The sequence below is a fragment of the Pinus tabuliformis genome, chromosome 2_1, assembly GCF_031772625.1.
Source record: "Pinus tabuliformis cultivar Carrire ecotype Pingquan chromosome 2_1, CPIR1, whole genome shotgun sequence".
In the NCBI taxonomy this organism is placed as follows: Eukaryota; Viridiplantae; Streptophyta; class Pinopsida; order Pinales; family Pinaceae; genus Pinus; species Pinus tabuliformis.
In genome coordinates this window covers 233,928,401-233,944,063 of record NC_142299.1, presented here as the reverse complement: position 1 = coordinate 233,944,063, position 15,663 = coordinate 233,928,401, and the positions used below count along the sequence as shown (strand labels likewise).

Genomic DNA, 15,663 nt, shown 5'->3' with positions numbered 1-15,663 from the left:
CACTAGAATGGTTAAAGCTGAACTGTTTGAAGTCTAAGCACAACTAACTGGGTATTCTTTCCACCGCTGTGTCAAGATGAGATGGATTCAAAGGCATAGTTGGAGATTGATCCGATATATAACATTCATATCAATGGAATAATTTGATCTATTTACTGAAAAATAGTCCCAATCTCCCATCCAATTTTAGTTCCAATGCTGAACTGACGACCTAAACAGAAGGGAATTTATTCGATAGAACAAAAAGGAGGAGGCACAAATTAATTGATTGAATGGAACGATTCAATTTTCATGAGGGAAGAAGAGGAGAGAAAAGGGGAAACAAAAACAACATAAAACTTTCTTGATAATTGCAAATCCCTTTTGCTGGAAGAGCCCTTCGGAGATCTCGGTCTTTTATAAATTGATTCTAATCTTCCGTAAACGGAACGGAAAGGGCAAGCTTGGTGTGAAGGGAACGTATACGTTCCTGGGGAATAAAAAAGAACTGAGCAGGAGAGCCGAATGAATCGAAAGATTCGTGTTCGGTTTGGGAAGAGATTATGAATTCGTGAAATTTGTGAATAGATAATCTACTTTCATTAAGTAATCTATTAGATAACCGTAAACAGAAAATATTGGAGACTATTCGGAATTCGGAAGAACTATGTAAAGGAGCTATCGATCAGCTCGAGAAAGCTCGGGCTTGCTTAAGGAACGTGGAAATGATAGCGGACGAAATCCAGGTAAATGGAAACTCCCAAATAGAACGAGAGAAAGAGGATCTCCTCAATACTGCTTCTGATAATTTGGAACAATTAGAGGATCCCAAGAATGAGACGATTTACTCCGAACAGCAAAGAGCATTTGACCAGATCCGACAACAAGTTTCTCGCCAAGCTTTACGAAGAGCTATAGGAACTTTGAATAGTCGTTTGAATACTGAGTTACATTTACGTACGATCGATCACAATATTGGCCTGCTTAGAACCATGATGAACACAAATGATTAGTTGTTATAGGTCGTATTTCTCAATAGATAATTAAAAAGGTTAAGGACCTATTTCTGAACAGATAATTAATAAGTGCTAATGGGAAGTATTAGACTCGACGAAATTAGTAGTATTATACAGAAACAGATCGAACAATATAACAACGAAGTAAGAGTTGGTAATCTTGGCATCGTACTTCAAGTAGGAGATGGCATTGCTCGTATTAATGGTCTTGATGAAGTAATGGCAGGGGAATTAGTGGAATTTGGAGATGGTATAGTAGGCATTGCCCTAAATTTGGGATCGGATAATGTTGGAGCTGTATTAATGGGCGATGGCTTGATGATACAAGAAGGTAGTTCCGTGAGAGCAACAGGAAAAATTGCTCAGATACCAGTAAGTGATGCGTATTTGGGTCGTGTTGTAAATGCTCTAGCCCAACCCATTGATGGTAAGGGTAAAATTTCAGCTTCTGAATTTCGACTGATTGAATCTCCCGCTCCAGGTATTATATCAAGACGTTCCGTATATGAACCCCTTCAAACGGGGCTTATTGTTATTGATTCTATGATTCCTATAGGGCGTGGTCAGCGAGAATTAATTATTGGGGACAGACAGACCGGCAAGACAGCAGTAGCTACAGATACTATTCTTAATCAAAAGAGTCAAAATGTAATCTGTGTCTATGTAGCAATTGGTTCCGTGGCTCAGGTAGTTAATACATTCCGAGAACGTGGCGCAATGGCATATACCATTGTGGTAGCGGAAACTGCGGATTCTCCCGCTACATTACAATATCTCGCCCCTTATACAGGAGAAACTTTGGCTGAATACTTCATGTATAAAAAACAACACACATCAATCATTTATGATGATCTCTCCAAACAGGCACAAGCTTATCGACAAATGTCTCTTCTATTAAGAAGACCACCTGGCCGAGAAGCTTATCCGGGAGATGTTTTCTATTTGCATTCCCGTCTCTTGGAAAGAGAAGCTAAATTAAGTTCCCAGTTAGGTGAGGGGAGTGTTACTGCTCTACCAATAGTTGAGACTCAAGCTGGAGATGTTTCAGCTTATATTCCCACTAATGCAATTTCCATTACCGATGGACAAATATTTTCATCAGTCGATCTATTCAATGCCGGGATCCGACCTGCTATTAATGTGGGTATTTCCGTCTCTAGAGTAGGATCTGCGGCTCAGATAAAAGCTATGAAAAAGGTAGCTGGAAAGTTGAAATTAGAGTTAGCTCAATTTGCAGAGTTGGAAGCTTTTGCACAATTTTCTTCTGATCTTGATAAAGCTACTCAAGATCAATTGGCGAGGGGTCAACGATTACGTGAGTTGCTCAAACAATCTCAGTCGGCTCCTTTGACTGTAGAAGAACAAATAGCTACTATTTATACCGGAACAAACGGATACCTGGATATATTCGAAATAGCACAGGTGAGAAAATTTCTCCTTGGGTTACGTTTTTATTTGATAAAAAATAAACCTCAGTTCGGAGAAATTATACGTTCTACTGGTACATTTACAGAAGAAGCGAAAGCCCTTCTGGAAGAGGCTCTTAAGGAACATACTGAACTTTTTTACTTCAAGAAAAAAAATGAATATTTGATCATTTGGTGGAATTATTCAGAATAGTAAAAAGAACTAAAGAATTTGTTCCATTCCAATCCAATACATTGCACAACAATTTATAACAATTGAAGAGTATTACGTCCAATATTATTTGAACCTATACTGAAGGTTTAGAAGACCTTTGTCCTATCCATTAGACGATGGACGCTCTTTTTTTCTCTTCCCTTTTTTTATTTCAATTCCCTTTGGCATACATTGTCCCGATCTACCTTTTTATTCACACTGAGGTTATAGGATAGGAAAAGAATGGAATCTATTTCACATTAATTGATTTCGAGTGAATCGTGAAATTATGTTATATACTTAATCACTTTATATCTACCTATTCTATATCTATCTAGATAGATATAGAATAGGTAGATATCTGTTAGCGGGTAGCGGGAATCGAACCCGCATCGTTAGCTTGGAAGGCTAGGGGTTATAGTCGACATTTATTATTCGATGTCTCTAATTCAGAACCGAACATGAGAATTTAATGTCATTCGGCTCCTTCATGGGAGATAGAGAGCGGTATGAGGGAAGAAGCAGAGTATTTATATCAAATCTTTTTGAAAGGAATTTTCAATTCCTTTCTTTCTCCTCTTTTTTTTTCTAATAAAAAACCCTAATTTATTATCGTACCCATGGCATCTACGTCAGTTTATTCTCTTTTTTTAGTGAAGGGCCCAAAATCGTAGAATACTTACTCACTTTCTAGATGATCCTGATAGAAAGATAAATTTGAAAAGTTTAAAATAATCACAAATCTTTCTAGTTACTTCGTTCCCTATTTCTACTGATTCTGATCCCTAGGAGAACAAATTCCACCGAGCTCGAACGAAATGCCGATAACCCAAGTAAACCAAAGTCATAGTTCTATAGCTATTCGGCTTCAACCTGGGGTCCTTCCATCCATAAGTTGAAGGTTTAGTCACGATGAAAAAATATCTTCCCCATAGATCTGTAATTTATCTAACCTTTCAAACATTCTGTGTCGCTATCTTGGAACCAAAAATGTGTTTATCTTTCATCATTTCAGACCCAGATTACGAGAAGGTATGCTATTCCTGGGTATTCATAGGGAAGGTTTTGAACCTATCTGTAAATAGAGCTTTAGATGGATCAAAGATCCATGTAAAAGATCCTTCAACTATTCGAGTTGATAATGTAACGAATCACACTTTTACCACTAAACTATACCCGCCACGATCTGATTGTAACATATGGATCGATCTTTTGTCCAACCAATAGGAAGATGAGGAGTTATCAATCAACCTCTATTGAAAGTTTATATCAATCATTACCTCGTTTTCATCATTACAATGAGCCATCTCCGGAGATGGCTCATTGTAATTATAGATTACCTTTGCGAATTGCTGATAAAACAATAACTAAAGGGCCCGATACAACCATCAGAGTCAGAACAGTGAGCTGCGCAATAACTTCTAGATCCATTTGGTTTTCTTTCACCCTCCATCGACTTAATGTATGAATAAAATGTTGTCGGGATCAATCACTTTTCTTCTATTTTGTCTTCTTCGGACTCCTACCCATTGGTGTAGTTTCGATCAGGAACCTATGGCCTTGAGCAACTGATATCTTTACAATAATACATAAAATAGATAGAGAACCCTAAATAGATAGAGAACCCTTCAATATCTAGATAATAAAATTTGATATTGGAGAGAAATAAATGGACTAATCCATGTAACGCATTTAATCAAACTCATTGGGGAGGGAATGAAGATATGGTAGAGCTTAAATTTTTGATAGCTTTTTTTCTTGCTTTTACAGCAGGTATTCTAGCTATCAAATTAGGTCAAGCACTGTATGACTGCTGATTTTTTCTGCTTTTCTTGGCCTGGCCATCGGCCAGGCCAAGAAAAGCAGAAAAAATCAGTCATACAGAACTATTTTTAACGAAATGAACAATACGATTGACTGGATTGTTCTTTATCCAACTGAATAATCGCAATATTCATTATATTGCCGATACAATCTGTACATACTATGATATACACCTTTACTCCACCATTCATTTTGTTACACATGAACTCTTCCATCTTGGAGAGATGGCTGAGCGGACCAAAGCGGCGGATTGCTAATCCGTAGTACGGATCATCCGTACCGAGGGTTCGAATCCCTCTCTCTCCGTTCGTCCACTATTGATCCTGAAAACGAATAACCCCGAATCTTTCTACGGAACGGAAAAGGCCCATTAACCTAGAGACTTTTTTCACTATTCTTTACGTCCGGGATTACGTCCTGGATCGTTCGATAGAAATCCAAAGATAAAAAGAGAAATGAAAAATACCACTACTGCGTAAACGAACAGCTTAAGAGTAAGCATTACGTAATCTCCGGAATCCTGATTATAAGTACAACAGAATAGATCATCAATCTTTGTACCATATATGGATACTTGAATACCAAACAATAGTATTATTGTTACAAATCACGAAATTATTTCTCCAAATCACGTGTGAAAATCAATTTGAAAGAAGGATATAATTTTTCTCTTTGTTTTCAAAATGGTCTTTTTTCCCTCTTATTTTTTTGGATCAATTAGATATTTATTGAATATTTATGAAAATAAGTCGTTGGTGATCGTATCAATACGTGACCCAATAGCCCGATCCGAAGTGAGCGGTGGGATCGGAAGGAATTGATGAAGGTGAGTGGAAAAGTTTTTATCCGGGAGCAGATAAGGTATCTGAATCTGGTATCGTCGAGTGGAGCAAGGATAGAACTTCTGTCACAAAAAAATAGAAAGAGTTATACAAAAATTGGATCAATGACAGCGACCCAAAAACTTGAAAAAGAAAAAAGGGGATACTTTTTATCGAAAACTTACAACAGCTTGCCAAACAAAGGCTAAGAGAAAAGAGAGAATAGGAATAATTGGCATTACATCGACAATTGGATCAGAAATTGCATAAGCCTCAGGTAATTTTCCAAAAAAGGGATTATTTGAATGAATAAAGGCATCATCTAGAAAAATATTGAACATAACTGGCATTTTTATTCTCCAATAAAAATTAGGGGGGGGGTAAAGCCAGAAAAGTCTTTGATTGATCGAATCGATCGAAGCTCTTCGGCAAGTTTGACCGGACTTGGGGTTGGAAGGGATGATTCTTTCATACATACAACATTTTACCCAATCTAATAGAAAATGATCAATGAATGGATATTCTTGTCACTTTTTCTGTTTCTCCTATTATGTCCAATTCCATCAATAACCTATTTTGTTGAAATATCCACAAAAATTTTTCCCCAATTGAGATCTGATCTAATGAATCTTGGATACTAATGGGTTGACAAAAAATTTGATATAAGTATTCATTAGCATATGAATAGGGAAATAGGATGGGAATGGGGCGTGGCCAAGCGGTAAGGCAGCAGGTTTTGATCCTGTTATTCGGAGGTTCGAATCCTTCCGTCCCAGACTTATTTCATTGGTTCCTGTTTTCCCTTCCTTCGCTCTTCCCTTTTTTCTTTCGTAAAAGATCCAACTTTGTTTTCCTTTTTATCATAATTTAACCATACTTAAAGTTCAGAAGGGAATGTGATTACAATAGGGAAGAGATAAAGGGATATATCTGTGGTGCAAGATGGGAATACGGATCAATTTGAGATAAGGTTCAATTTATGAAATTAGCCCATTGGATGTATGCTGGTCCTGCTCATATTGGAACTCTACGAGTAGCTAGTTCATTCAAAAATGTCCATGCCATTATGCATGCTCCTCTAGGAGATGATTATTTTAATGTAATGCGTTCTATGTTAGAACGGGAAAGAAATTTTACTCCTGCAACTGCTAGTATAGTAGATCGTCACGTACTAGCACGTGGATCTCGAAAAAGAGTTGTGGATCATATTATTCGAAAAGATAAGGAGGAAGGTCCCGATCTGATAATATTAACACCTACATGTACCTCTAGTATCTTGCAAGAGGATTTAAAAAACTTTGTGGATAGAGCATCCATAATCTCCGATTGCAACGTCATTTTTGCGGATGTGGATCATTATCAAGTGAATGAAATTCAGGCAGCGGATAGAACTTTGGAACAGGTAGTTCGATATTATTTGGAGAAATCCCATACATTGGATCAATTCGTAACAGATGCACCTTCTGTAAATATAATTGGGATTCTTACTCTGGGTTTTCATAATCGACATGATTGTCGTGAGTTGAGACGTTTATTAAAAGATCTGGACATCAGAATTAATCAAATAATTCCTGAAGGAGGATCTGTAGAGGATCCGAAAAATTTACCGAAAGCTCGGTTCAATTTAATTCCTTATCGTGAAGTGGGCTTAATGACAGCGATGTATTTGAATAAGGAATTTGGAATGCCTTATGTATCTACAACTCCTATGGGAGCTGTAGATATGGCCGAGTGCATCCGACAGATAAAGAAATCTCTTGAGACCTTGGCGGCTCCTATTTTATCGAGCAAAAGGGTTGATTACGAATCCTATATCGATGGACAAACTCGATTCGTTTCCCAAGCTGCTTGGTTCTCAAGATCTATCGATTGTCAGAATTTTACGGGGAAAGAAACAGTCGTTTTTGGTGATGCAACTCATGCTGCTTCAATCACTAAGATACTTGCTAGAGAGATGGGAATTCGTGTGAGTTGTACAGGTACTTATTGTAAACATGATGCGGAATGGTTCAAAGAGAAAATTAAAGATTTTTGTGATGAGATAATCATCACAAATGATCATGCTGAAGTAGGAGATATTATCTCTCGCGTGGAACCCTCTGCAATATTTGGTACTCAAATGGAACGTCATATTGGTAAACGTCTTGAAATTCCCTGTGGAGTTATTTCCGCCCCAGCTCATATCCAAAATTTTTCCTTGGGATATCGACCCTTCCTGGGTTACGAAGGTACTAATCAAATAGCTGATCTAGTTTATAACTCATTCGCTCTGGGTATGGAGGATCATCTTCTAGATATTTTTTGTGGTCATGATACGAAGGAAATAATGACTAAATCCTTATCCACGGATATTAGTCCAATTTGGGATCCTGAAAGTCGGCAAGAATTGGGTAAAATCCCCCGTTTTGTAAGGGACGAAGTAAAAAGAAATACAGAAAAATTTGCACGACGAAAGGGCATTTTGAACGTTACTGTCGAGGTAATGCACGCAGCTAAAGAAGCATTAAGTTAAGTACCTAATAAATATCAATTAATTGATTACATTGAGTGTATTCTATACAAAAAGAGTGGATCCGATTCGATACCTATTCCTATCATATCATTTGAGTTAATGACTATTCATAATCACGTCTCGAATCATGATTCGAGATCACTGATCTCGATCATGATTCGAGATCAGGGAGGAATCTTCAAAACATCGTCTGAAACGATGCGGTAGTTTACATAATGGGTTTCGTGGATATGGATTATGACATCATTTCATATTCGGATCAAATGCCCTTGGCTCAACATTATTCTTATTTTATTATATACTCTCCAAGTAAATCTCGTTTCCACGTGATTCCATACAAAGATGACGAATATTTGAATCGTTCTATTGTTACAAATAAGCCTAGGATTTTCTATCGATGCATCTAACATCTCGTCCCAATATAGCGCCAATCCAACAATTAATTTATCTCTTATTCTGGATTGACAATAGTGTATTGTGTCGATATAATTCGTCCATTCACAATAGAAATAGATATCTTAGGTTCATCGTTTATCAGTGATTCTATCCAATCATGATAATTATGTCGATGGATCATTTATTCATAACCTAGATTACTTTATTCTGGAATGGTGGATCGAAACTCTACATATTCCGATATGAACTGACGAGTGAATTATTTGGTCATTCACGTAGGTTTTTGATCCCTCCCGTTCGTCAATTAGATTGGTAGGATTTAGCGGTTCATATTGAGTAACCTCGCATTCCACTTCGATCGTATATATCCTCAATATCTATTCGCAATATGGGTTGCTAACTCAATGGTAGAGTACTCGGCTTTTAAGTGCGACTAAGATCTTTTACACATTTGAATGAAGTAGAAAACTCGTCGATACCATCGGTAAAGTTCGGAAGACTACGATTGATCCTCGAAGTATAATGAACGGAAAAAAAAGCATGTCGTTCCAACATATGATCTTTATGATACCTGATATTATTTCTCGGATACCTGATTGTATTCGATCAAGACCGGATCTGATTTAAGGAATCAAATGGGTGGGAAATGTCTATTATATACCTAGATGGATGTATAATATGCTCATCCTTTCGGATCAAATGTGATAATTGTGAATAGGATTGAATCAATTCGCGGTTAAGTCGAATGAGTCAATGGAGAAAGCTATATGACTTGAATCATAAGTAGACCCAGAGAAACAAGCTTCTGTTCCTCGTTCCAATTAAGCGAGCGAGGAATTCCCTTTACTGATCAGAAGTTAAGAGTAGTTTAGTACCCAATATCGGGAGGTTTTCCCTGAGTAGATCAGGGATTTATACACTCACAATGAGTCCTAAATACTCGAGTACAGATGTGTAAGATAAATAGTGTACTGACCAGGTTTATTAATTCCATGAGTCAGGAGAGCGATTGGTTGCCAGGATAAAAGATTTTCGTTCTTCCTCATGACGAATGAGATCCTTGGGTAGTAAATCTATAGAAGATAGAATATTGATATCCGGATATATCTCTTTTTTCCTATCTTGTTCCTAGATCGCACCATGTATTTTCTCAGAAATAAAGAGGTTATTCTCATGAACGAGGGCCATAGCTGAGGGTTGAAAATGGATGAGTTCCATAGATGCGGAAAGGAAGATAGATTTTGGCAACAATGCTTTTTATATCCACTCTTTTTTCAGGAAGATCTTTACGCAATTTCTCATGATCATTATTTGGATGTATCAAGTTCCTCCAGACCGATGGAACATTTAAGTTCCAATGATCAATTAAGTTTCCTAACTGTGAAACGTTTGATTGGTCAAATACGTCAACAAAATCATTCAATTGTTTTATTCGTGAATTGCGATCCAAATCCATTAGTTGATCGCAAGAAGAGTTTCTATTCTGAATCGGTACTAGAAGCACTTACATTGGTCCTGGAAGTTCCGTTCTCTATATGGTCAAAATCTTTTGTGGAAGGGATGAATGAATGTAAGAGTTTCCGGTCGATCCATTCAATATTTCCCTTCTTAGAGGATAAATTCCCGCATTCAAATTCTATATTAGATGCACGAATACCCTATTCTATTCATCCGGAAATTTTGGTTCGAACCTTTCGTCGCTGGATCCGAGATGCTCCCTCCTTGCACCCATTACGATCTGTTCTCTATGACTATAGAAATAGTCCAGAGAATTTACAAAGATCAATTATTGTCGTCCCAAGAGTAAATACGAGATTCTTCTTGTTCCTCTTGAATTATTATGTCTGTGAATGCGAATCCATTTTATTTTCCTGTCTTAAACGATCCTCTCATTCACGATCGTTGTCTCATGGATCTTTCCCTCAGCGAACTCATTTTCATCGAAAGATAAAACATATTATCATTTTTTCTCGTCGAAATTCACTGAAAAGTATCTGGCCGTTGAAGGATCCTAAAATTCACTATGTTAGATATGGCGAAAGACCTATTATAGCTATAAAGGGTGCTGATCTCCTAGTTAAAAAATGTAGATATTATCTTCTAATTTTTCGGCAATTTTATTTCCATCTTTGGTCCGAACCGTATAGGGTCTGTTCTCATCAATTATCCAAGAATTGTTCTTCTTCTCCAGGTTATTTTTTGAGGGTTCGGATGAACCCTCTTTTGGTCAGAACCAAAACGCTAGATGAGTTATTCATCCCCGTTCTTATTACCAATGAAATGGATCCAATAGTTCTGATTGTACCAATAATTGGATTATTGGCTACAGAAAAATTCTGTGACATATCAGGGTGGCCAATTAGTAAATTGTCTTGGACCAATCTAACAGATGATGATATCCTCGATCGATTCGATCAAATTTGGAGAAATCTTTTTCATTACTACAGTGGATCCTTTGATCGAGATGGTTTATATCGTATAAAGTATATACTTTTATTATCATGTGCTAAAACTTTAGCCTGTAAACATAAAAGTACGATACGTGTAGTTCAGAAGGAATTAGGTCCAGAACTCTTTAAAAAATCGTTTTCAAAAGAACGAGAATTTGATTCTCTGCCTTTTTCATCAAAAGCGGCGGCCCGTTCGCAGAGAGAACGAATTTGGCATTCAGATATTCCCCAGATAAATCCCCTAGTTAATTCCTGGCAAAAGATACAGGATCTGAAAATAGAAAACTTATTTGACCAATGAAATGCTCTTTGAGTAATTGCCTCGATTCAGAATCATTTTTATTTTTCTATCCAAGAACTAATAGGAAATAGATACATTACATGGGGAAAGCCGTGTGCAATGAGAATTGCAAGCACGGTTTGGGGAGAGATTTCTCGCTCTTACTGATACTGAAGAGCAGATCATCCACTCCATCCGACGAGCTCCGGGTTCGAGTCCCGGGCAACCCAGATCAAATTTCTGATAGGTACCTCTGTGCACTTATTCTGGTTCTGGATCTAATCAAGTTTTTTTTAATATTTGTTTCTATTCACAGGGAACGAACTATCGCACTACGGGTTCTCCAGAAAGGTGATAAATAATTGATATTCCACTCATATTAATTTATTAATAATTTGGTTCCAGAATTGCGTTGCACTTCGTTATAGCGAAAAAAAAAAAAATACTTACCTATCTGTTCTCATTCCAATTGATCTTCCATTTCTGGAACCAGGAATAAATAATTTGATGGAGTATCTAACCACAGATAGATCTATAGAGTGTGGAATATATCTAAAAAAGATAGAGTCTATCTAAAATACTTCTATATTCTATCCATATAGTATAGATTCAGTATCTATCCCGTTGGGATAAATATTTAAATTCCATCCCAGATATTGGTTGACATTGATACATGGATCATATTATACTGTAAAATAACAAGCCTTATGCTTGGGAGCCTCTGATGATTTTATAAACGAAGTTCTGACCATGACCGCAATTATAGAAATACGCGAAAGCGCAAATTTATGGAGTCGCTTCTGCGACTGGATCACTAGCGCTGAAAACCGTCTTTACATTGGATGGTTCGGCGTCTTGATGATCCCTACCCTATTGACTGCAACCTCTGTATTCATTATTGCTTTCATCGCAGCTCCTCCAGTAGATATTGATGGTATTCGTGAACCTGTTTCTGGTTCTCTTCTTTATGGAAACAATATTATCTCCAGTGCCATTATTCCTACCTCTGCAGCTATCGGTTTGCACTTCTATCCCATCTGGGAAGCAGCTTCCGTCGATGAATGGCTATACAACGGGGGTCCTTACGAGCTAATCGTTCTACACTTCCTACTTGGTGTAGCTTGCTATATGGGTCGTGAGTGGGAGCTTAGCTTCCATCTACGTATGCGTCCTTGGATTGCTGTTGCATACTCAGCTCCTGTTGCAGCTGCTACTGCCGTTTTCTTGATCTACCCTATTGGTCAAGGAAGCTTCTCTGACGCTATGCCTCTAGGAATCTCTAGCACTTTCAATTTCATGATTGTATTCCAGGCTGAGCACAATATCCTTATGCATCCATTCCACATGTTGGGTGTAGCTAGCATATTCGACGACTCTCTATTCAGTGCTATGCATGGTTCTTTGGTAACTTCCAGTTTGATCAGGGAAACTACTGAGAATCAGTCCGCAAATGCAGGTTACAAATTTGGTCAGGAGGAAGAAACCTACAATATTGTGGCTGCTCATGGTTATTTCGGCCGATTGATCTTCCAATATGCTAGTTTCAACAACTCTCGTTCTTTACATTTCTTCTTAGCTGCTTGGCCTGTAGCAGGTATCTGGTTTACCGCTCTAGGCATAAGCACTATGGCTTTCAACCTAAATGGATTCAATTTCAACCAATCTGTAGTTGACAGTCAAGGCCGTGTAATTAACACTTGGGCTGATATCATTAATCGTACTAACCTAGGTATGGAATTTATGCACGAACGTAATGCTCACAACTTTCCTCTGGATCTAGCCGCTGTTGAATCTATTTCAATAGGTGGATAATACTCTGATGGATTGTTATCGTGTATTGCTTAATTGAAGCATGCCAAGCCTTTCATTCATTTTATTGAAAGGCTTGGTATGCTTCAATTGTATTGTTTGGTGTTATTCTTCATACTTCTTCCCATTCCATCAATAATGGATATGTGCAGTTCCCCTGCATCCAGCAGGAATTGAACCCGCGAGTTCGCCAATTATGAGTTTGGAGCTTTAACCATTCAGCCATGGATACTGGATAAAGATCATCAACATATTCATTCTATAATATGAGTATAGACTCAGATCTAAAATTGGGTAGTTCGGGATTGGGACCCATTTACATTCTTTCTCTCATACTTGATTCATGTCAAATATTCTCAATAGACATTCAAATAACATTTCTTTGAATTAATTTGATAATAAGCCATACAACTTGTTCGAGAGTTGAGAGTTAGTCATCAATCTTGCTTTGATCCCCTATCAGAGGTCACCGACGACCCACATAAGAACAAATGTTAGCTCATTTTTTATTCTTGGAAGAAATGACTGTAGATAGATAAATTGGTTTTTCCGGGGCGGACGTAGCCAAGTGGACCAAGGCAGTGGATTGTGAATCCACCACGCGCGGGTTCAATTCCCGTCGTTCGCCCATAAAAGAAGATAAAAAAATCAGACTGGATCCGATTCGTTGTCATTTTCCTTCCTACCTATTTAGGTGAAATAAATTATATCCATGGGACATAATGGTATCGGTTGGTTGACACGAGATTTACAATTATATGAAATCAATATATGCTATAAATATTCTATTTATTGGGATAAAACAAAAGGGAGAGGTAAGGGGGGGGTTTCAAATAAATGAAAAAAAGAAGAAGACCCAGGAGAATCAAATTGGAAGAGATACAAAGTTATCAATTTCTATGCAATCCATGGACCAAATCCAATTTGATTAGATTGTTAATTCAAATCCTTTCACGTCGGGAGCGCCTTATAAAGCTTTTTGATCCTAGAATTCTCAGTACGTTGCTTTTACGCGATCTACGGAAAAGCAATCCATATTTTTTGGTCAAAGGTATAGTAGTACTTACATTATCGATCCTCATATATCGCTTCAATCATCAAAGTAGTATGATTGATAGAAAAAATTTCTATTTGATTAGACTCTTTCCTATCCATAACTTTATGGAACTTGGAAATGAAACACCGTAAGAATATTTAAAGCCTTTCACTGAAAATTGGTTGAGATTTCCGCATCTTTTACTATCTTTCCAATTGAAAAGATATTACAATCGGGATTTTGATCCCATTAGTTTAAATTCAGGATATGGCAAGAACACGAACAAGAAGGATGAGATTATCTCGAAGAATCAAGGACCGAGCGAAACTCATTCGGAAAATGATGAGAAATATATCAATTTGAAGATCGATTCAACTCTTAATTCAACCAAAAATGAGTATTGGAAACCTGAAAAATATCTTTGTGAAGATCCATTCACAAGGAATAAAACGGAGATTGAGCAACGAAGAAAAAGATCAATTCTTTGGGATCTTTCTTTTATTGAAAGAGAACAAACAAAAATAGAATCGGATTTGTCCTCAAAGTGTTTATCAAAAGATTATCCAATCTCTTGGGCGAAAGAATTATTTACAGAAGATCAAAGATATACAGAAGAGAATTCCTTTCCTTTGGAGAGGAAAAGATTCATTGAAAATTTTACAAAATCAATTCGCTATTCTTTTTTTTACATATTGCCAATAGATGAACCGTGTATGGGTGGTCCTAGTGCTACTAAAAAGCCCATTGAAGATTTCAACTTATCCAAAAGGTTATTTAAAATAAAAAAAAATGTTTTTTCCCAAGATTTAAGGGATTCAAAATCCTATTCATTAATGAATAGGATAGTTGATCTATGGAAGATAAAAACATATTTTGAAATTGAAAATCCTTCCTTGAATTGTGCTATGCGGAGTTTTACTCTGCCTTGGAATCTATTTTCTGCATTCTGTGATCAAAGCAAAGGAAAATACATATTGCACAAAAATTGTCTGGAAATGACAGATCAATTCACTCTATCAATAACTAAGCCTAGTCAGGTTCATGATAAAATTTCATTTTTTATTTATTATAAAATGAATCCATTATATGAACTCAACAAGAATGGATCGTTGAGATCGGATCGGATCTTCAATCACAGAGAAAAATGGAAGAATCAATCTTTATGGGTCCTACTCAATATTATTGATAAAGCGGATGATTATTTAGATCAAATAATCGACAAACAATTGAGCCAAATCGATTCCAAAAATTGCTTGGAGATAGGAACTCCCTTTAACAATTATAGAACTGAAGCTTTGGGTTGGTATGAATCAATTAAGTATAACATTGACAACAGGTATTCGAAAAATTTATTAAATAGATTCTATTTTATAAATAGGCTCAGTCGCAATTTAAAGGATCAAATTAGAACAAATTTTATAGAAAATGAAAATTTAAATAATGTAACGAAAGATACAATTGACCGGCATTCATCAAGTTGGAAAAAAATTAAGAGAGAATGGTTCAACCATTCTATTATTCGAATTGATAAACATATCAATCGGAATTTGAATGTGTACAAATGGTCCAATCAGACCGAATACTTTATGAAATATTTGAAACAGGTTTTTTCTAAAAAAAAACTATTTTAAAATAGTGTTCGATCCAATTGAATTATGTACTAATACTAATCGAGATTCAATTGGTTGGTCTGTGTTTTTATCCCTTTCTGAAAGTACTGTAAAGATCTTAAACTCAAAGTTCGATATCATTTCGAACTTAAATTCTAAGTTCGATATTTTAATTTCGTTTTTTGATTTTGCATTTCATGGGCTCCAAAGTATGAATTATAGACTATTAAATCAGTTGTTAGATCCAATTGGTACTCTGATCGTTCGTTTAAAAAAATTTAAAACCTTTCTTTTGTATGACCATAATCTT

General features: G+C 36.6%; 1 non-coding gene across 1 annotated transcript; it reads left to right on the top strand.

The window, feature by feature from the left end:
* The first annotated feature begins 4,657 nt into the window (after window positions 1–4,657).
* Window positions 4,658–4,745, top strand: TRNAS-GCU (transfer RNA serine (anticodon GCU)). Its single transcript has one exon. It is a non-coding gene; the product is annotated as a tRNA-Ser (tRNA).
* Window positions 4,746–15,663: the final 10,918 nt, after the last annotated feature.